Source organism: Chelonia mydas, chromosome 2 (genome assembly GCF_015237465.2).
Source record: "Chelonia mydas isolate rCheMyd1 chromosome 2, rCheMyd1.pri.v2, whole genome shotgun sequence".
Lineage (NCBI taxonomy): Eukaryota > Metazoa > Chordata > Testudines > Cheloniidae > Chelonia > Chelonia mydas.
In genome coordinates, this window is record NC_057850.1 from 197,335,974 (window position 1) to 197,359,132 (window position 23,159).

General features: G+C 39.4%; 1 protein-coding gene across 5 annotated transcripts in view; it reads right to left on the reverse strand.

Moving 5' to 3' along the window:
• The window catches only part of PLCL2 (phospholipase C like 2), a 191,132-nt gene that overhangs the window by 87,488 nt on the left and 80,485 nt on the right, over nt 1–23,159 (reverse strand). Inside the window, exon 2 of one of the 5 annotated variants that reach the window (XM_043540983.1) lies at nt 5,741–5,887. The exons of the other annotated variants lie outside the window; for them this stretch is intronic. The gene's annotated coding sequence lies outside the window, so the exon portion shown is untranslated. The remainder of the gene's footprint in view (nt 1–5,740; nt 5,888–23,159) is intronic. 5 annotated transcript variants of the gene reach the window in all.

The following is a 23,159-nucleotide window of genomic DNA, read 5'->3' on the forward strand; positions in this document are numbered from 1 at the left end:
AAAACAACTGAGTTAGCTGCAGAAGCCAATATTTTAAGTTTCTCATGTTGACCTGGCTGACACAGTCAATTTAATTTTTGTTTTTTTAAAAACGTATTTCATTTAACTGTTTTAATTAAAAACAATTTTAACAAAAACAAACCTGATTTTAAAAAACTTGAATGTTTAACTAAATTCAAAAATTCATATGCTTGTTTTGTTAAAATATTATATGTTTGCTGTTGAAGAAAGAAATCCAGAATACATAACATTGCTGTTTTAGTTAAATAAAAAAATGTAAATGTCTGTTTGGTGATGTTCTCCTCCGAATACAGTTGGCAAGAAAATCCTCTACATATTAATTATTAACCTGTTGAATTGGAGATAGTTCACCTCCCAATGACTTCATAAATACCTGCCTCAATTACCTTTGGTAAATGAAATAACCAAACAAATCATTCATTTTCTATATAGCTGTAATACTAATCTGAAAAGTTTTCAAAATAAATCACTTTAAAAATGTATAGTGCGTACCTTCTAAAAATGAAACCTGCATCTATCGCTGAGTTGTGAAGAATATGTATGTGACATCGCACTCCATAGGCTTTATAAAAATATGTTTATAAGTGTGAATATGATGTAACTGGAATATGCTTTATGCAAAGGGTCTCTTGTAAGGTATCATTACAAAGCCTGTGATCTACTGAGTGTGTTCATCCCATATGTTTGCATGTATTATTTCTATGTCTCGAGTTAGGAGAATCAGATGTAAACTTGTATTACTGATGTAAACATGTTAAGTGGAAGCCATTAAGCGTGCTTCAGAATCAATGACCTGTAAATGGCTGTTTACTTGCAAACCTTCCGGGGTACTTGCCGGCCAGCCTTGGAAGAATGGAGGCTAGGGGTCTCGCAGGACATGTGACCATGTCACATGATACTGGAATCCATCTTAAACCTGGTGCTTTTCTATTTAGAAGGAGGGGTGGGAACACAGAGAAAGACAAAGGATTCCCGCCTTGTGCCAAAGCTATAAAAAGGGGTGGAATAGAACAAAGGGGCGGCCAGTCATGAGAAATCCCTAAGTTACCACCTGAGCTGGAACTAACAAGGTCTGTACCAGGGGAAAGGATTGGGTCCAGACTAGGAAGGAATCTAGTCTGTGAAAGAAGCTTATTGGAACATCTCAGAGAGTGAGATTTAGGGGTATTCAGTTTCTTAACGTATTAGGCTTAGACTTGCGTGTTTTGTTTTATTTTGCTTGGTAACTTACTTTGTTCTGTCTGTTATTACTTGAAACCACTTAAATCCTACTTTTTATACTTAATAAAATCACTTTTGTTTATTAATCAAGCCAGAGTAAGTGATTAATACCTGAAGGAGCAAACAGCTGTGCATATCTCTCTATCAGCGTTATAGAGAGCGGACAATTTATGAGTTTACCCTGTATACGCTTTATACAGAGTAAAACAGATTTATTTGGGGTTTGGATCCCATTGGAAACTGGGTGTCTGGGTGCTGGAGACAGGAGTACTTGATGAGCCATTTTCAGTTAAGTCTGCAACTTTGGGGGTGTGGTTCAGACCCTGGGTCTGTGTTGCAGCAGGCTAGCATGTCTGGCTCAACAAGACATAGTTCTGGAGTCCCAAGCTGGCAAAGGAAATGGGCTCAGAGGTAGTTTCAGCACATCAGGTGACAGTCCCAAAAGGATCTCTGTGACCGAACCCGTCACAATGTATTAAGGTTATAACAACCAACAAGAATACACTTTTATGTACGTATTGAAATCCATGATTAAATCGAGTCTTCCTGACTAGTGATTTAAATCAAATCCATCCTGCTGCCCTACATTCTCCCCGTCCGTTCTGGGATAGATAATGCTCCTAGCAGTGCTAGCTCTATGCAGTCCTCTGTACTTACACTCATCTGAACATAAGGATTGTGATTGTGATGGAAAGATGCACAAAGAGGTTAGGCTTTTTGCATCCTCAATCCATTCCTAGTGTCTTTAATGTGCTCCTTTTAGTGCACTACTTAGCAATTTTATCAGCTTCTCAAAAATATATAGGTTCTTCCTCTTCTTTACATGTAATGGTTTGTGTTGTCAACAAGTGAGATGCTATAAAAGTAAATATGTACATAGTTGAGATATAAACTCTAAAATACCTTTCAAAACTCTGTAAAAATAACTTACCATTGAAGGTTCTCTCATACAAATACAGAACTACCATCCTGGGTCATTAACTCTTAGTACCACCTACTACTACAACAACAAAAAGGATGATTTTTGGAGGTTTTGAGCTTCCCCAGCTCCCACTGAAATAAATGGGAACTATCAGTGCTTGGCACCTTTGAATATCAGCCTGCTTATATAGGTGTCTATTGTTAGGCACCCAGGTTTGAAACTGTTGGCTTAAGAGACTTACCCAAGTCAGTAGCAGGGCCAGAAATAGGACCTAAGTCTCCTAGTCCTGTGCCCTAGGAATCAAGAGACTAGAACATCTTGCCCAAATATTAAAGCAGCCTGAGAGAAGAACTGCACACATCATTAACTTTGAAAGGAAATGAAATGAAATGAAAGACTATTAGCTACTAAGTTAACTGGCATGCTTGCTCCCCTCACACAAGAGGAATCACATATCTCTCAAGAGTCTGAGAATACTGTTTTCACATTCTTCTGAAAGTTACAGATGGAAACAACACTGAACTCCAGGACAACCTCTGTCTAGACTGCATACCTTGCAAAACCTACTTTCACTTAAGGGTCTAGCTCTGAAAAATCTTGCAGCAACAGAGTTTCTAAGAGCAATGACCCAAATGGTCTTTTCTACTTTCACTGATGTTATTCATTTAAAAGAGCAGTCTCAGTTGGCAGTGACGTAGGAAGGGGAAAGCCAAACATGAGTTAATAATAAGCAGCAACACTGGATCTTATTTCTTCCCATACTTTTCCTACCCAGAAGACATTATTCATAGCTTGGCACTATGTCCGTCTGCCATTAGAACTCTAATGAGTACTTAATAGTCTGACAACTTTCTCCTGTTGATAGATCCATTCTGACTAGCTCCTGATCTGAAACATAAACATAATTGTTCATTCTCTGGATGATGCTCTCGTTTCAAAAGTCAAGCTAATAAGGCTGAATATAAAGGAGCCGATCATCAGCTAGTACGTTATGACAATTAACACCAGATGAGGATCTGACCCAAATAATCTTAGCCAACAGGACCACCCGGAACCCTGGGAATATCTCAAGTCAGAACGGTGTAAACGATAGGTCCAAAAATGAAGACTCTTTCATCTCCCCATGGGTAAACTTTAAATCTTACCTGTCAAGGACAAAAAAGTGTGGTTTTGCAGGTTTTTGCTTCTTTGCGATGTATAATATTTGTGGGTTTTTTGTTCTTTTAGAGGATTTTTTTCCAACTTATTTTTACTTTATGACTACCAGGCTTTGTCTACTTTGTTTGCTGGAGGACTCCTTGGACTATTTGAGAACTCATGGGATTAGGATATCATAAGAGACTGAAAATGACCACTGGGTGTCAGGGTCAGGGATTTTTAATCAGACTATTCAAAATTCTTGGTTTTGTTTGTTTTTGTTAACACACATGCAAGAAAAGTTCTCTGTTAATGATTCCAACACTCTTGTCCCTCCCTTTGCTGATCTCTAGTCTTCCTTAGAGCCATTCTACCAAAATATAGTAGTTAAAATCTGATATTCCTAATGTAAAAGGAAGCAAAGAAATAAAACTTCAAAAACAAATAAAATTCAGTTCTGGCTATGAAAGAATAACATATTGAATACAAAATAAATTTGGTGCATCTGATAACCTATACAAACGTTATGTTAATTACTGAGACAATGAGGAGTTCTTTCATGATTCTGGTATAGTTCTGGGTGCCCAAATTGAAACACCCTAAAAGGGCCTGATTTTCAGAGGTTGACGGCTCAGTATTAGTTCAGTTCAATATGTCAGCCATGTTCTAGATGGTTAGCAGATGGTTGTCCACCCTAAGCAATTAAAAACCATGAGTCAGGTTGCAAAAATCATGATATTGCCTTAAAAATCAAGAGTTTTTTAAATAATAAATTTTGCATTATTTTTATTTGCCTTCTGATTTTTGAGTGTTTAGGACATTGGTTTTCAACTTTTTTTTTATTTCCGGATCCTAAAACATTTCAAATGAAGTTGTGGACCCCTTTGGAAATCTTAGACATTGTCTGCGGACCCCCAGGGGTCCACAGACCACAGGTTCAAAACCCATGTTTTATGGTATTGACAACATTTCATGGACCCACATTAGACATAGTCTGCAACCAGAGGTTGAAAACACTGCTAGAAAATGTGTATAAATATTAATAATATATATATTTAAAAAACAAATGAACAAACCCCCTAAAGACCACATTCTACATGCATCTTTGTGAGGAAGGACTACAGTTTTCAATATGCGTTGAAATAAACTTCTCATTTAGGGGCAAAAAAAAAGGAGTACTCCTTTTTCCCCAGTAAATACTGAACAGCACACTTCACACGTGCATCTTCTCACAAATTACTGGAATGATTTTGTAGCAACGAAGCATTAACAGTTGCCATAAATTAATACAGACCAAATATATATATAAGAGGTCCAGTAAACAGCAAAAATAGAGTTTTTCATATCAAGAGCAATATAAAGATTGGCAGGTTGAGATATAATAGACATATGTGTTGTCGATGATCTGAACAATTATAATGCATTGACAAGCAGCTGGGAGTTGCAGCCCAAAGCCTCTATTTACAGCCACTTTCCAGCCCATATGTTTATAATTCTGGAGACTTCTGCCACGGGACCTCATAGCTGCCCTTCTTGAGACATGCATCATATGTCCTTGTAGACCGAAGTATTGTGGGAAAAATCAAGCACTGAGCTTTAACCTTTCAGAAAAAATATGCAACATCTGTATTTTGAGTTAATGTTGCTTTGTGTATTATCAACTCAGCATATAAAAGTATAATTATTTCCCAAGAAAGAAAGCAATAAAACCACTTAATGCTAGTCTGAAACCAAATTGCAGTCCATCAGAAAAGCTTTGACGAACTTTAAATCTATTTGATTGCAATCTTTTAAAACATAACCGTGAAACTTTATGATTTGAGTAACCAATGCATGCAGTTAGCTTAAAATACTAATAATGCTGATGTACTTTTAAAGCCTCAAAACGAGTCCTAAAGGTAAAGTTCTCAACTAAGCAAGCTGACAAAACTCAGCAAAATAAAAGGTGGTGTTCATATTCAAACTGCAAAGCTGGCAACGTTTATGTGGACATTCTCCATGTCTCAAAAATTTATGTAATATACTTGTAACTGGCTACTGTAAATGTTCTCGAACACATACATTGATAAGATACATACATGTAAAGCTTTAAGGAGATTTACATGAGTTACTTTTTAAATACCTGAACTGGAAAGTGTTGAAATTAAACAACAGAATTTCAACTTCTTTGCTGTTGCAGGGGATGTTAAAATAATTAATTTTTAGGTCTCTTGCTGTTCTCATATTTTTAAAATTAATTTAGAACTGGGGACAACGAAGTGCAACCTGGACACCGTATGCAGCCCTCCACAGTCTGTAAGTCTGCAACTGAAGTTTATACGTGACCCTTTTGCCAGCAGCTAAACCACAGCATAACAGAAAAAGCATGCAATCAGCTACTTCCGTTTGCTCTTATTGTTATCATGAATTAACAAAGATAAAGGCAGGAGATATGCCTACCAGAACAGGAAATAAAGGAATATGGAAAATGGCAGAGGAGCAACACTGGCTAGGCAAGTGGATTCATCAGCAACTAGCTTCAGGGAGCGTGATGCGTTGACAAGTGAGAGGAGCTGATTTGGAACAGTTGCAGCCCAGAGCCTCCATCTGTAATCATGATGCAACCCACATGTCAAAACAGTTTAGTAAGCTGTTTTAAAGGGCGTATATTCTATGGTAGAAGGTGCACTTGATCATTTACCCTTCTAAAAAAGGGTACACATTTCACTACACATTTGTAACAACCAAGACTACACTAGTCCACTAAATGTGTTTTTCTAAAATAGAAAATTAACTAGTTTGAAATACATTACAGTATATACTGCTTGCACTACTGATACAAAAGGTGTTGCACCCACTTCCACCATGTCTGAATTCGACCCTTGGTATTTCTAAAATTTGAAAACTAACTACAGCAGTGGTCCCCAACCTTTCTTGTGGGAATAGCATATTCCCTTCTCGGCAGCATTTCGGTGGCGGGGTGTCCTGCGGGCGCACAAAAATGCCCCGGTGAGTGCCATGGCACCCGCGGGCACCGCGTTGGGAACCCCTGAACTACAGTAACCAGCCTTTCTGTATTCTGTGGTTTGATGTAGAAATCTGAAGTAACGCTAAGAGTCATCTGTGGCAAGAGTTATTGTAACCGATAGAAATGTGGCTATGTTTATTTAGCAATAATGCAGGAGTAGTGATAATAAAAGGATGGTGGCAATAATTATATAGTCAAGCACACTTAAAAACAATTTTTAAAAAAACCAAGGAGTTAAAGGTGGTCAGCACCTCATGCGATGGGGCCTTTTGTGTCTTCACTGAAAAAATTAAGTAATATCTCAGGCAACTGCTTATACTTCCGTAGATTATGGCAAATGCAATGAGTGAGTGAAGTACAGATTGGTAGTCTAAACTCTGAATTTTCTTTAGTTGATTACAGTTCATCCTTCAGGGAAGAACTTCTAAAGGATCCTAAGCAAATTAGGAGCCCAGACCGCATCAAAATTCAATAGGAGTTGGGGGCCTAACTCACTTGGGCCCGTTTGAAAATCCCAGATCCAGTAATTAACCTTTTAAAAAATTCATATAGTTATATTGCAATAATGATTTGTGTAAAGCTAGTAAACAGGAAATAGCACAAAACTTTCCATACTAAATTGTGATATTCAGAAAACATGGTGATTAACAGTAGTCAAAATAAAAACTGCCTGGAGCTGAAAGGTTATCAACCTCATATGCATACTTGAAAGATATGTCAGTCTCCCTAAATTCTTATCTACTGTGAAATGAAAAGATTTATGGCCAGAGAAGTGGCAGAGATTACCCCTAAAACATACAAGAATCTGACTTTATAGCTTCTTTCTAACATATATTGATCTTTACTATTTGGCTCAAAACTTAGCTAAAAAAAGGGTCCTTGTCATTTCCATAGGTGATTATAATACTGTGACAGGAGTACAATATGCATATTGAACTTCTAACATTAGTACTCACTATATATTCATTACATTTTTGCACAATGCATTACATGCCAAAAATTTAAAGTAAACACACAAAAGAGATTCACTTACATCAACACAATCAAAGAGAAGTCAACAACAGTTATACAAATCAGAACAGAGACCTGCAATGAGCTGGAATAACTTTCTTCATATAAAATAAAATCTTGGATGGCAAAACAAAAATCTAAATTGATTTATTAGGTAATCATTTCAGAAAATGACATTTTATTTATTTGTTTGAACATTATAAAAATTCTTGCACTCGTACTAGTAGAAATTATATAAGTGTAAGTGAAATTTGGTTTTGGTCAAGTAGTACATATATTAACTTGTTCAATCAAGCAATCACTTCAGTATAATCTATAATGGCCTGAAATATGTAGAATTACCACTTTTCCAAATCTATGACATTAACAGATCATTACATAGTAGGTCCAAAAAGGGCATACAAACACATAAAATTATTTCTATTACTAAAAAGGGTAAATACAAAATTAAGCGTATTAGTTATTCAGTTAACTGAATGCTATTAAAAATCAAATAACTAAACTAGGATTAAACCTTGTTGAGCTGCCTGTTTTCTTTCCCCAAAATAACTTCATCACTAGAGCCCTACTTGAATTGTGGGATGATTGTGAAAAAAATGCGGCAGAGTTGCGGACAAGCGATGAAAAATTGCAGAAAAGTAATAATGGACTTTATTATTTGCAGTAATAAAGTCCGTTATTATTTTTCCACAACTTTCTGCTGTTGGCAACCTGAGATTGAGAGCGGGGGCCCGGGGCTGAGAGCAGGGGCTCCAGCTGTCGGCTGCCTGGCGCTGAGAGCACGGGCCCAGGGCTGACAGGATAGAGCTCCCACTGTCAGCTCCATGCATAGTGGGGCTCCCGTTGTCAAAACTATGGTGGAAGCCAAAAATTGCGGAATCCGCAATTTCTGCAATATCGCAAGTTAAGTAGGGGCTTATTCATCACCTAAATGAAGTAGCATTCCGAGAGACAGAGAGAGAGAATTAACTAGGAACACCCTGAGATCTGTTACCATAACTAATTAAGAGATAAAGAAAATGCCAGAAAATACAGGGGACAAAATAGTGAAATCTGGCAACAAGACGAAACAGGGGTAAGGGGCACATGGACAGATCTATTGAGAGAAAGAGAAGACATTTATCTTCCAAACTCATAATTCAAAGAATAGTCCAAGTAAAATGGGACTACTCAAATGCATAAGTGTATGTAGCAGAATAAAAAAATCATACACAGCATACCATGCAACATACAGAATATGCAAAAAGCTGTGCCAGTGTTCCTTATGGAATGGTAATTTTTGCATTTGCTGGCCTTTTAGTTGTACAACTTTATTAGTGCCTTAAAACATTTTTTCTTTTTGCATTTCAAATATATAATTAATGAATATTGCATTTTTGTAATATTACTAATATGCAGAATTGAGATTTATTACCAATATTATTTTTCAGCAATAATTAAAATAGGAATAAAAGTTAGGCCAGCTTTTAACTTCAATTAAAGTCAGTAAATAAAACTGATACCACGGAGTATGTGTCATTCCATGGCTAACTGGGTGTGTATTTTTATCTTCTCTGGTATCAGTTTTAGAAACAAAGTACTGAGACAGCACAATTTTCTGTTTTCTCGTCTGTTGACCTTCATAGCATATAGTTACAGTACAAGTGCAATACAAGTTAATAGATCTGCCTTTTGAGTAGCACTCAAATGTATAGGACCAATAAAGAAATTAACAAAAAATATCTCAAAAGAAAATGTTCCATGCAGGCAAGTGATCCCCGACCAATAAAGAAATTAACAAAAAATATCTCAAAAGAAAATGTTCCATGCAGGCAAGTGATCCCCAACCAATCACAAAGGGTTGCAGTTTAGGAAAGTGTTTTTTAAGGTGAAATGTCCTAAGGCAACCTGGACCTCAAACAAATGTATGGTAAGAAAATACAAATTGTCTCAATTTTTTTGAGAGCCAATATTGTGGGAATTTAAAAAATAAGCTATTGTTTATTTATTTTACTTTATATTTATGAGTATATCGCACGCAGCATTTGGATATATTTTTATTGCTTAGTTCAATTTAGTCAAGTTATTGTCTTGTCCCTTATTCCATCTCACTTTCCATGACATAATTAACTTTGTATTACTCTTCCTGAAGCACAAATGCATAGGCACCAACTCTGTGGGTGCTCCAGGGCTCAAGCACCCACAGAAAAAAAAAAATAGGAGGTGCTCAGCACTCTCAAAGTGTGACCTCGCCTGCACTCCGCCCCAAGGTCCTGCCCCCACTCGGCCTCTTCCCCCATAGCCCACCCATGCTATGCCTTTTCCCACCCCCATTCTGCTGCTTCCCCTGAGGCCTCTGCCACTCACTCCTCTCCACCCCCACCCCGTCACTCACCCTTAAAGCAGGACGGGGCAAAAAGGAGCAAGCGGCAGGCAGGAGGCACTCAGGAAGGGGGCAGAGAGGAGTGAGCGGTGGGCAGGAGGAGGGTTGGGGAGGAAGTAGAGAGGAGCAGACAGCAGGTGCTTGGGGGAGGGGCAGAGAGGAATGGGTGGGAGACGCTCATGGGAGGGGGCAGAGAGGAGTGAGCGGTGGGAGCCTCAGGAAGGGGACAGAGAGGAGCAAACAGGAGGTGCTTGGGGGAGAGGGTGGAGAGGAGCGAGCGGTGGTTGGGCAGGGAGGCCTCAGGGCAGGAGATGGAGAGTGGGGGGAGGAGAGCCTCAGGGGAGAGGATCGAGCAGCGGGTGGGGGGGCCTTGGAAAGAAGTGAGCAGTGCGCAGGGGAAGGGGTGGAGAGGAGTAAGTGGCGGGCAGAGGGACCTCGGGGTAAGAGGTGGAGCAGGGGCGGGAAGAGGCAGAGCAGGGGCCGGGCTTCAGGGGAAGATGTAAAGTGGGAGCGTGGCCTTGGAGTGGAGCAGTGGCGGAGCACCCACCGGCAAAAACAAAAAAGTCAGCACCTGTAAACAAATGAATGAGTGGAACCAAATTATGAATTTAGCAAACCAGTGGGCTGAATACTTATTCTGTTATTAAGTGTTGATTATAAGGAAACCGAGATAAAACCATAGGCATGGGAAGTAGGGAGGCAGGGGGTGCTACAGCACCCCCAGGTTTTATGCCGGCTGCGCACTCGGAGTCCCAGGTGCCGGCCCCGCTCTGGGCTGTGGGTGGAGTCCCGGCTGCTGGCCCCGGGGCTGGCTGTGCATGCGGGGGTCCTGGCTGCTGGTCCCGTGTCTGGACTCAGCTTGGGGGGAATGGGGGGACATGAGCTAAAAAGTTTGGGGATAGTTTTTGCTGGCTTTCAGCATCCCCACTATAAAAAGCATTCCAGCACCACTGGGTAAAAGTAAGTGTTCATTTTCAGCCTCAAATGGAAAATGCTGGTCAATCAATACACCCAGGATTTTTAAATGCAAACTAGCAGCTTCTACAGCTGGCTGCAAGTAATTAAATTTCACTTACTGTGCTGGCCAGCTGGACATCAGGATTTTTCTTACCCTAGCGGGATGGCAAAACTATGTAAGATATATTTTATTCCTTATGGTCAAGTCATTGAGGATTTGGAGATATTTTTAAGGCTTCAAATGAAAATTTCTGTTTGGCATAACAAGATGTAGAAAACTCTGTGGCTGAAGAAGGTTCTGAGTGTTTGATTTCATCGTTCAAAATAGAACAAAAGCCTCACTTTTGCACACACAAAACCAAAATTCAAGCATCTCAATATCCATCCCCATCTTCCCCTCAGAATAGTGCAATTACTTCATTATCATCACAGATTATTTAATTTAACCCTGTTAACCAGTCCCTGTGTCTTTAACATTATTCCAATCCAGAGCAATAATAACAGAGGGGTCTACAATGGTCTCCAGGTCTTAGTCTGGAGAAGAGAAGACTGAGAGGGGACATAATAACAGTTTTCAAGTACATAAAAGGGTGTTACAAGGAGGAGGAAGGAAAATTATTTTCATTATTAATTATTATTATTATTTCAAATTATTTACATTAGGAAAATCTTCCCAACTGTCAGAGTGGTTAAGCACTGGAATAAATTGCTTACGAAGGTGGTAGAATCTCCATCATTGGGAATTTTTAAGAGCAGGTTGGACAAACACCTGTCAGGGATGGTCTAGATAATACTTAGTCCTGCCTTGAGTGCAGGGAACTGGACTAGATGACCTCTTGAGGTCCCTTCCAGTTCTGTGATTCTATGAATGAGCAAATGGAGAGGAAACGTGCTCCTTGGGAACCTGCAGTTCATGCTGAAACAGTGCTTGTGACATGTTATTTCCATTCACAGTATTTAGCATTTTCATTTCCACTTCAATAGCATCAAAATGGTTTTCAAAAATGAATTAGTATTGCAGTTAAACAAGACACCTTTTCTTCTGAAAACTGTAATCAACACATATCAATGAGACTTATTATTCAGAATGTTGAAATACATAAGCAGAAGTTGCAAAGAGGAAATTTTTAAAATACTTTTTAAAGTATTCATAGATGTAACCTGGATTTCACTGATAGAGAGCATGGAATTATCTCATTTCTTGTTTCTTATGTAAACAACAATTTGTCTAAATTGGTGAAATATCTTCCATAATACAGCTGTGTGCCTTCAAAGTTTAAAACAAAAATGTGGAGAGATGACCTACAGAGATAACTAGATAATTATGACAGGTTTCAGAGTAACAGCCATGTTAGTCTGTATTCGCAAAAAGAAAAGGAGTACTTGTGGCACCTTAGAAACTAACCAATTTATTTGAGCATAAGCTTTCGTGAGCTACAGCTCACTTCATCGAATGCATACTGTGGAAAGTGTAGAAGATCTTTTTATATACACACAAAGCATGAAAAAATACCTCCTCCCACCCCACTCTCCTGCTGGTAATAGCTTATCTAAAGTGATCACTCTCCTTACAATGTGTATGATAATCAAATTGGGCCATTTCCAGCACAAATCCAGGTTTTCTCACCCTCCGCCTCCCCACACACAAACTCACTCTCCTGCTGGTAATAGCCCATCCAAAGTGACCACTTTCTTTACAATGTGTATGATAATCAAGTTGGGCCATTTCCAGCACAAATCCAGGTTTTCTCACCCCCCCCCCCTTTTTTTTTTTTTTCAAAAACCACACACACAAACTCACTCTCCTGCTGGTAATAGCTTATCCAAAGTGACCACTCTCCTTACAATGTGTATGAAAATCAAGGTGGGCCATTACTCTGAAACCTGTCATTATGCAAGGCACTGCATTTAGCCGTATGGAGTGGAAATCTATCAACTGCATGAAAAAACTTGTACAGATACAGACAGACATCATCTTCCTTTCCAAATGCAAACAGATGGACATCGTACCAAAAGGACTGAAGGTAAAAAATCCATTACAATCTACATACCACACAGACTATGCTGACAGCTTGTGCCACACGCTCTCAAAGAAACTGCGGAATCACCTGATCAACATCCTCTACAGCAAACAGGGAAAGATTAAGAATGAGCTCTTAAAAATGGATACTCTCATAAAAAACCAACCTTCCACACAAACTTCCTCGTGGCTGGAATTTACTAAAACTAGACAAGCCATTTACAACGCACACTTTGCTTCTCTACAAAAGAAAAAGGACACTAAACTTTCTAAACTACTACATGCTACAAGGGGCCACAGCAATGGTTCCCTCAACGCACCCAGCAATATTATTAACCTATCCAACTATACTCTCAGCCCAGCAGAAGCAGCTGTCCTATCTCGGGGCCTCTCCTTCTGCCCCTCCATCCCCACGAACATGATACAGTTCTGTGGTGACCTAGAATCCTATTTTCGACGTCTCCGACTCAAGGAATATTTCCAAAATACCTCTGAACAACATACTAATCCACAGAGGCCTCCCTACCAACATTACAAAAAGAAGGATTCTAGGTGGACTCCTCCTGAAGGTCGAAACAGCAGACTGGACTTCTACATAGAGTGCTTCCGCCGACGTGCACGGGCTGAAATTGTGGAAAAGCAGCATCACTTGCCCCATAACCTCAGCCGTGCGGAACACAATGCCATCCATAGCCTCAGAAACAACTCTGACATCATAATCAAAAAGGCTGACAAAGGAGGTGCCGTTGTCATCTTGAATAGGTCAGAATATGAACAAGAGGCTGCTCGGCAGCTCTCCAACACCACTTTCTACAAGCCATTACCCTATGATCCCACTGAGAGTTACCAAAAGAAACTACAGCATTTGCTCAAGAAACTCCCTGAAAAAGCACAAGATCAAATCCGCACAGACACACCCCTGGAACCCCGACCTGGGATATTCTACCTACTACCCAAGATCCATAAACCTGGAAATCCTGGGCGCCGCATCATCTCAGGCATTGGCACCCTGACAGCAGGATTGTCTGGCTATGTAGACTCCCTCCTCAGGCCCTACGCTACCAGCACTCCCAGTTACCTTCGAGACACCACTGACTTCCTGAGGAAACTACAATCCATCGGTGATCTTCCTGATAACACCATCCTGGCCACTATGGATGTAGAAGCCCTCTACACCAACATTCCACACAAAGATGGACTACAAGCCGTCAAGAACACTATCCCCGATAATGTCACGGCTAACCTGGTGGCTGAACTTTGTGACTTTGTCCTTACCCATAACTATTTTACATTTGGGAACAATGTATACCTTCAGATCAGCGGCACTGATATGGGTACCCGCATGGCCCCACAGTATGCCAACATTTTTATGGCTGATTTAGAACAACGCTTCCTCAGCTCTCGTCCCCTAACGCCCCTACTCTACTTGCGCTATATTGATTACATCTTCATCATCTGGACCCATGGAAAAGAAGCCCTTGAGGAATTCCACCATGATTTCAACAATTCCCATCCCACCATCAACCTCAGCCTGGTCCAGTCCACACAAGAGATCCACTTCCTGGACACTACAGTGCTAATAAACAATAAGTCAATAACAATGTAAACACAAACACTACCCTATACCGGAAACCTACTGACCGCTATTCCTACCTACATGCCTCCAGCTTTCACCCTGACCGCACCATACGATCCATCGTCTACAACCAAGCTCTACGATACAACCGCATTTGCTCCAACCCCTCAGACAGAGACAAACACCTACAAGATCTCTATCAAGCATTCTTACAACTACAATACCCACCTGCAGAAGTGAAGAAACAGATTGATGGAGCCAGAAGAGTTCCCAGAAGTCACCTACTACAGGACAGGCCTAACAAAGAAAATAACAGAACGCCACTAGCCATCACCTTCAGCCCCCAACTAAAACCCCTCCAACGCATTATTAAGGATCTACAACCTATCCTGAAGGATGACCCAACACTCTCACAAATCTTGGGAGACAGGCCAGTCCTTGCTTACAGACAGCCCCCCAACCTGAAGCAAATACTCACCAGCAACCACATACCACACAACAGAACCACTAAGCCAGGAACCTATCCTTACAACAAAGCCCGTTGCCAACTGTGCCCACATATCTATTCAGGGGACACCATCACAGGGCCTAATAACATCAGCCACACTATCAGAGGCTCGTTCACCTGCACATCCACCAATGTGATATATGCCATCGTGTGCCAGCAATGCCCCTTTGCCATGTACATTGGTCAAACTGGACAGTCTCTACGTAAAAGAATAAATGGACACAAATCAGATGTCAAGAATTATAACATTCATAAACCAGTCGGAGAACACTTCAATCTCTCTGGTCACACAATTATAGACATGAAGGTCGCTATCTTACAACAAAAAAACTTCAAATCCAGACTCCAGCGAGAAACTGCTGAATTGGAATTTATTTGCAAATTGGATACTATTAATTTAGGCTTAAATAGAGACTGGGAGTGGCTAAGTCATTATGCAAGGTAGCCTATTTCCCCTTGTTTTTTCCTACCCCCCCACCCCCCACCCCAGACGTTCTGGTTAAACTTGGATTTATGCTGGAAATGGCCCACCTTGATTATCATACACATTGTAAGGAGAGTGGTCAGTTTGGATGAGCTATTACCAGCAGGAGAGTGAGTTTGTGTGGGGGGGGGAGGGGTGAGAAAACCTGGATTTGTGCTGGAAATGGCCCACCTTGATTGTAGGGAGGGTGGTCACTTTGGATGAGCTATTACCAGCAGGAGAGTGAGTTTGTGTGTGTATGGAGGTGGGGGGGTGAGAAAACCTGGATTTGTGCTGGAAATGGCCCACCTTGATTTTCATACACATTGTAAGGAGAGTGGTCACTTTGGATAAGCTATTACCAGCAGGAGAGTGAGTTTGTGTGTGTGGTTTTTGGGAAAAAAAAAGGGGGGGGGGTGAGAAAACCTGGATTTGTGCTGGAAATGGCCCAACTTGATTATCATACACATTGTAAGGAGAGTGATCACTTTAGATAAGCTATTACCAGCAGGAGAGTGGGGTGGGAGGAGGTATTTTTTCATGCTTTGTGTGTATATAAAAAGATCTTCTACACTTTCCACAGTATGCATCCGATGAAGTGAGCTGTAGCTCACGAAAGCTTATGCTCAAATAAATTGGTTAGTCTCTAAGGTGCCACAAGTACTCCTTTTCTTTTTTAGATAATTATGGTTGAACATTGCAATATAGAAAGTGTTTTGTGAAGTTTAGAAGAGATTCTGCATTATTTCTAATACATCTTAGATCTTTAACAACTCTAAGTAAATGTACATTATTTACAAATGGAAAATGCTTTCTGTTGAACAAGGACAAATGTTAATATATCAGGACAAATAGGCAAGATACTGTAGCACTACTGATACTATAACAGCTAGTGCACACAGCCAGAAGTTAGATAACCTAGGTTCTATTCCTGGCTCTAACACTGGCTCACAGTGAAGCCAATGGGCAAGACCCTAAACCTGTGTGTGTGTTAGGCCCAGATCCTGCAAGAAGATATGAATGTGCTTAACTTTACTACTGTGAGTAGTCGCATTGAATTCAGTAAAGTTAAGTACTTGCATAGATGTCTGAAAGTTTGGAGCCTTAGTGTAGATGACTGGGGCTTTAATTTCCTCATCCGTAAAATGAGATAATATTTCTTTATCTTTGTAAACCATTTTGAAGTCTTCAGGCAAAATGATATTTTTCTTAAAACAAAACAAATTAAGTCTCCTTAATTGTTTGTAGATATATTGTACGCCAGTAAACAAAACAAAACCTTTAAAACTGTTTTGGGAGAACAGGACTGCCAAGTGTCATGCATTGCACCTGACACACACATTTGGCAGCCCTGACTGCATTCCTACAGTCCAGCTGTGATATCAGTTGTGGGACAGGCTCAGTGGGCAGCCACTTTGCCTCCTCTCTTACTGCTCCCCTGGCTAGATCCAAGAGGGGAAGGAGCAGCCAGCAACAGTGACAACAGCAGCTGCAGAGACAGAGGATTAGAGGGTGTCAGTGCCAGCCCGTCCCCAACTTCCCCACCAAACCTCTTCTCAAGCTTCCCCTTCAACCATCCCCAACAGCTCCATGCTTTCCTCAGATATCCTCTGCCAACCCTCCTATCCCAGCACCCACAGACACTTTGACCTTGGGGAATCATCTCAAGAAAGTAGTTCAGTCTTCACACTCATTCTGTCCTTCTCTTACTGCAGAGAGGACCAATACCACAATGCACAGGTGCCTTCAAAACAAAGCTAAAAGCATTGATTACTAATATATAGTCTTGCAAAATTTTACTCACCCACAGGGAGCAGTAACTTTTCTGGGACAAGTATAACCAACATCAACAATTTCTGCAGAATCTAAGCTTTTATTGTTTAAAAAAAATTGTGTGTGTGTGTGTTTCTGTATTATATACACAAATTTGTAATTTAGTAAGTTGAAATACCAGAAATCTTGAGAAACATAAAAAGTTAATCACTTAAGGTGAGATTTCAGAGGCACAAAGTGGAGTTATTTTTCATTCAGAGTGGCTACCTAACTCCCATTTGCAAATTTAAAAATCTTCCCTTTTACTTCTAAAGATGTAGTGAACATTATTCAGTTTCCACCATACACTAAATTATAGTGAAAACAAATCAAGGGGAAAATACCAGCTGCATAGAACAAATTACTTTATATGATTTCTTTAATACGATCCATTTTCTGGATAGGAAACAGTAAGAATGATTTATTTGATTACTTTAGGCAGAGGAAAAATCATAGAATCATCTGAGCGATTGGCTGGACAAGAAGTAGGACTGAGAGGACTGGTAGGCTCTAAAGTTTTACATTATTTCATTTTTGAGTGCAGTTATTTTTTGTACATAATTCCACATTTACCTGTAAGTTCAACTTTCATGATAAAGAGATTGTCCTACAGTACTTGTATTAGGTGAACTGAAAAATACTATTACTTTTGTTTTTAGCGCTAATATTTGTAATAAAAATAAATATAAAGTAAGCACTGTACACTTTGCATTCTGTGTTGTAACTGAAATCAATATATTTGAAAATGTAGAAAATATCCAAAACTATTTAAATAAATGGTATTCTATTATTGTTTAACAGTGCGATTAATCACAATTAATTTTTTTAAATCACTTGACAACCCTACAAAAAACTTACATAACCACAAAGCAGGAAAGGAGCCTTTCCACTTCGATGGCCTGCATAAACAGAATGGAAATGCCCTCACTCAGGTGAACTGCAGGGCCTTCTACAAAGGGATGAGGAGCAGTCAGTACAGCTGACTCACCAACACACTAGTCAGCGGAGCCGACCGTCCATGCAGAGACCGTCCATGTGTTTTCCTTTTGATCCAAGTGGCTAGTCAAATTTTGGGGCCCTGGAGATGTTCTAGTTGGAAGCAGAAACTGATCGAGTCTGGCATTTTCTCTGATGTAATTTTGTTTATGTACAAAGACTGTACAATTTCCTGTGTCTATGAATGCAGAAGGAACCAAGAACAAAAAGGAGCAATTTCTTAGCTTACAGCCCCAAGCTATTTTATCCAACAGACCCAAAAGCTCACTCTCTAACTTTTTTGCAGGGCCACACTCTCTTCACAGGCTACTACTCCTAAGCTTTCTTGTATTTTTCTCCCTTTGTTTCTCTCTCTGTGTTCTTGACTGTGTCCATTTTTGTGTGTTCTCTCTCACACTTACCAAAACAATACTCAGCCCAAAAGCTCCTGGGTAGATTCACGCACACATTTTGTCTTAAGTGATATTTATCTTTACATTTATGTTAACTGCAAGGTGAGTTCACATCCAGCCTCAATGGGTTTTTAACCCAACTCATAACAAGCTTTCTCCTTTAAAGGGCTGTAACATTTTGCGTGTCCCCCTGCAGGAGCCCTCAGCACAAGGCTATTGCTAAATGCTACAATCTAGCCCTTCGAGTATGTCTACACTGAGATAAAAAGGAGGATATGTTTTGCACTACTTAAAAAAATTCTTGAGACCTTTTCTTTGAGTAGCTCTACAGTCCCCAAGCTTTTGAACAGGGATTTGTAATTTGGAAGTGGTGTGGCCTTTGTTTCAGGACAGTTCCTTTTGCTGTCCCCGTGAAAATCTGCCCAAATTTGTCCAGGTTATAAACCTTTGAAAAATCATAAGTTCACACATGCTCAGTAGAGACTTTTTAGAATTTAGCAGCTAAAATTGCTAAATTGTCCTCACTGAACATGCTCAAATCTCTCACAGTTCCTAGTATTGACCAGACTCTGCATACACCATCTCCTCACAGAGTAACAGAGCATGGTCCATCCCTTTGCAGATCCTAGGTATGACCAATTGTGTATGTGCCAGTCCCAGAGAGCAATTAGGGAAGCATTAATGCAATTTTACAAGCAACTGTAAGACCCTATCTGGAATACTGTGTACAATATTGGCCACCCATGTTCAAGAAAGTTTAATTCAAATTGGAACAGAAATAGAGAAGGGCTACTAGGATGATTATTAAAAGAGATTGGCTACTTTAGCCTACCAAAATGAAGGCTGAAAGGGGATATGATTATTCTCTGAAAATACATCAGAGGATAAACACTAGGGAGTGAGAAGAGCTATTTAAGTGAAAGGACAATTCTAGCACAAGAACAAATGGGTACAAATTGACCATGAATAAAGTTAGATTGAAGGTAAAAAGAAGGTTTCTCACCATCAGAGTAGTAAGATTCTAGAAGAGCCTTCCACTAGCAGTATTGGGCACAGGCGCTGACTTTTGTTTTTGCCAGTGGGTGCTTTTGAAGAGGCGTGTGTGTTTAGGGGGAGGGAATCTGCCAGTTTTGGGGGGAAGGAGACCAAGCAGGCAAAGTTAGGAAATTCCAGAATAAAGGTTGCCTGTGCAACTTCAATTTGGCCCTCTTGTGCATATGTATTAGGATATTGTTTTTAATTACATAATCTTGAACTATTATTTTTCCTTTTCTATATTTTGAAGGGAATTTTCTTTTACATAAAAATGAGGTTGAAGATAAGTTTGTCAGCTATTCAGCTTTTGATCAAATAGCTTATGTTTGGATACTGTCCCATTCTTGATAGCATGTAATGCCACCTATACAATACCATTTAAAACACTGCTTAAATATATCACTAAACCATCCATACCTCTGGACTGCCCTATGCATCCTGCCTTCTATTATTATTTATATTATAGTAGTGTCTGGATACCCACAGAGACAGCCTGGTGGTAGGCACTGTACAAACCAATGATTAGAGACAGTCTATGCCTCAAAGTGTTTAACACCAGATGCAACAATTGGGTAAAGCAAACAAGTAGGAGAGTGAAGGAGAGGATGGGCAGGGAAACAGTAACATGAATATGGTTAGCAAAGAGGCTTAAAGAAGTTCTCTCTGACACACTGTACAAAACTTGAAACTTTGAAACACATACAACTTCAATGCCATACAGAAAAGAGAAAACTTGTCTCATAAGTTCTTGTATAAGAAATAACTCTAGCCTAAGGCCAGGTGTACCCTAAAAAGTTAGGTCAACCCAGTTATGTCACTCAGGGGTGTGAAAAATCCACAGTCCTGTGGGCATGTCTACACTTACCTCCGGAGCGATCAATCCAGCAGGGGTAAATCGACCGCTGAGCACTGAGTGAAGGCACCACGGTAAGGAGATCTAAGTACGTCGACTTCAGCTACGTGAATAACGTAGCTGAAGTTGCGTAACTTAGATCAATTCCCCCCCTCCCCCCGCAGTGTAGACCAGGCCTGAGAGATGTAGTTAAGCCAACCTAGCCCCCAGTGTAGACAGCACTCTGCTACCTCTTGGGGAGGTGGATTAATTACAGCAACAGGAAAACCCCTCCCGTTACTGTAGTGAGTGTCTATACTGAAGTGCTACAGCTGTGCAACCACGGCTTTTCTAGTGAAGACATAGTGTCACGCTACCTGGATCTCTTGATAGTCTATTACTTGTAATATTTACAACTATGACAGAAACAATATAATCTTCTGTTTTTGAAAGGGAGAGGATCTTTACAGATATTTATTTTCCTGATTCATAGGGACACCATCCAATCAGTCATGTAGATAGAAAATGTGAATATATTCCCCCTGCCCAAAATGTAATAAACCAGTTTTCAAAGAAAAACAAGTAACAACCTAAGATATCACTGTTTTTGACATTCATTCCTTGTTGGTATTTAGAAAATGCATTTAATTTATGCTTAAAACATAATCACAGGGAAAGAAGTTAATTGTTCATTCTGAACACTGTATCAAATGTACTTTTGTTCTTTAATTCTGTTCACTAATTATTTACTGTAGTGAGAAATGGTTAAAAAAGAACTGTGATCTATGAATATTTAATAGAGGAGACCTGTAAAAACAGAGGAAAAAGAGACATGAAAGAGGCTAGAAAATCAGATACGTAAAGGACTTGCTCATCTTCTGTGAGCCCACAAATACCAAGTACTGTATATCCTACTGGAAAACATATTTTAAAAGTAAATCACAATCTAAACAAGTACATCTTTATATCAAAATATCTTTAGCAAGCACAGACACACTAGATAATGCATGTTTTACCAGCCAATTACAAATCAATAGACAAAACAATTACTAATATATTTCCAAACAATATTTTCCCCAAGTTCCTTTTACTACTTTTATAAGCTTTCTTTTGCATGCCTTGCCACAGCAATTTTAATTAGCTTTGATGCTTGTCCTGAAAAGATAACTGGCAAACCATCACTTAATACAATCCGAATCCAAGCAGTTAATGGGTATCAGAGTTAAAGTGAAAAGAAAAGGAGTACTTGTGGCAACTTAGAGACTAACCAATTTATTTGAGCATAAGCTTTCGTGAGCTACAGCTCACTTCATCAGATGCAACTAAAGTGCATTAAAGTGATTAGCACTACATATGGAGAAAAAGCTCATGTGAAAATACACAACATCAAAGCCAATGATTCTTGACATCATGTCTGCAGAAGTACACTGTTACCTACTCTTGCAGTTTTATCTCAAATATCAGGATAACTGGCATTTTCCTTAAATCCATTTTTTTCAGCTGCTGCAGTCAAGTGAATATGTAAGAATCTCAATCTTTATGTAAAAAACTTTGCTAGCCCTCATGGTTCTATAAAGTAGTATGAAGATGTGAACTCTGTAAACCCAAAGCTTCAAAAACCAAAATGCAAGCAAATAGAACCCAAAATGTAATTTTAACATTTCATGATTTTTTTAATGTTTGGGACAGACAATGATGGAATTACACTAATGTAATAGCTGTGTTTTGAAAGAAAAGATAACTAGTGAAAAAATAAGTATTAGATAATAACTATATACCAATTTTTAATGGATAAGGAGTGTTAGGACTATGCCACCTGTCTTCCATAAAAATATCCACTGGTTTAAGAGCTGAAATATTTTAAATGCATAAACTTGCTTCAAACAATCTGTACTGAAAATTCTGCACCTGTGTCACGAGCAGTAAAAAGTGTCAGATTATGGAGCACAAAATCATTCCACTGATACTTAAATATTGAAACAAACAATCCAAACAAAACAGTTTTTCCAGTGATTGAAACTTTGCCTTATTGTTTTTAGGTTGTTCCAAATTAAATTAATGTGCCTGCCCCAAAGACCGTCACTGACATGCCAAGTACAAGGAAGCAGGTTCTTGACATGTGAAAATAGGTCAGCATGTCTCCCAGTGATGACACAGTGGCCAAAACCAGCAGAAGTAAGAGGTGAGCAGGTCCAGATGGGAAAAAAGTGGAGGACAGGGGAAAAAAATATCACACAATAGTTACATTCATTTTCCTCACCCCAACCTTAAAACCACAAGATGCCTTCCAAAACTGATTATTTAGTAAAGATGTCTAGCAGTTTGTTCTATCAAATGGGCCTAACATACAGAATGTAGGATTCTCTCCATTCCAATAATGACCCTTTTGCTATAAATTACTTGCCCCCTGTAAATCAATTGGCTATATTTCTACTCTGATGTAAGTACTGAAGGAACGCTGTCTTGTAATATTTGACAGGGACCTTCTCTAAGCGTTTATCTTCACTATTGTCTGTTCACAACACAGATTTAAAATGCTTTCACTACTTTCTTGATCCTACTTCTTCACTGCTGGGAGGTGAACACTGTTAATCAGAATAAATTACAGAATTTACTTGAGATTCAAAAGGGATATTCAGGCACCACTGTACATAAATCACTGTGCTGTGCAAGACATATTTAAGAGTACTCCCCCTGACTTAATTCCCTCAAGTATCACCCTTAAAAATGAAGCCAGCCTGGAAGTAAAAAACAAGCACTTGAGCTTGATAATAAAAAGTCTCAAGAACTGTACATGTACCCATCAACCCTCCAAATACTTTAATTAACATACAAACTAAAATTTAAAAATTAGAGCCTTCTCATTTCCCACAAACCTGAACAGATT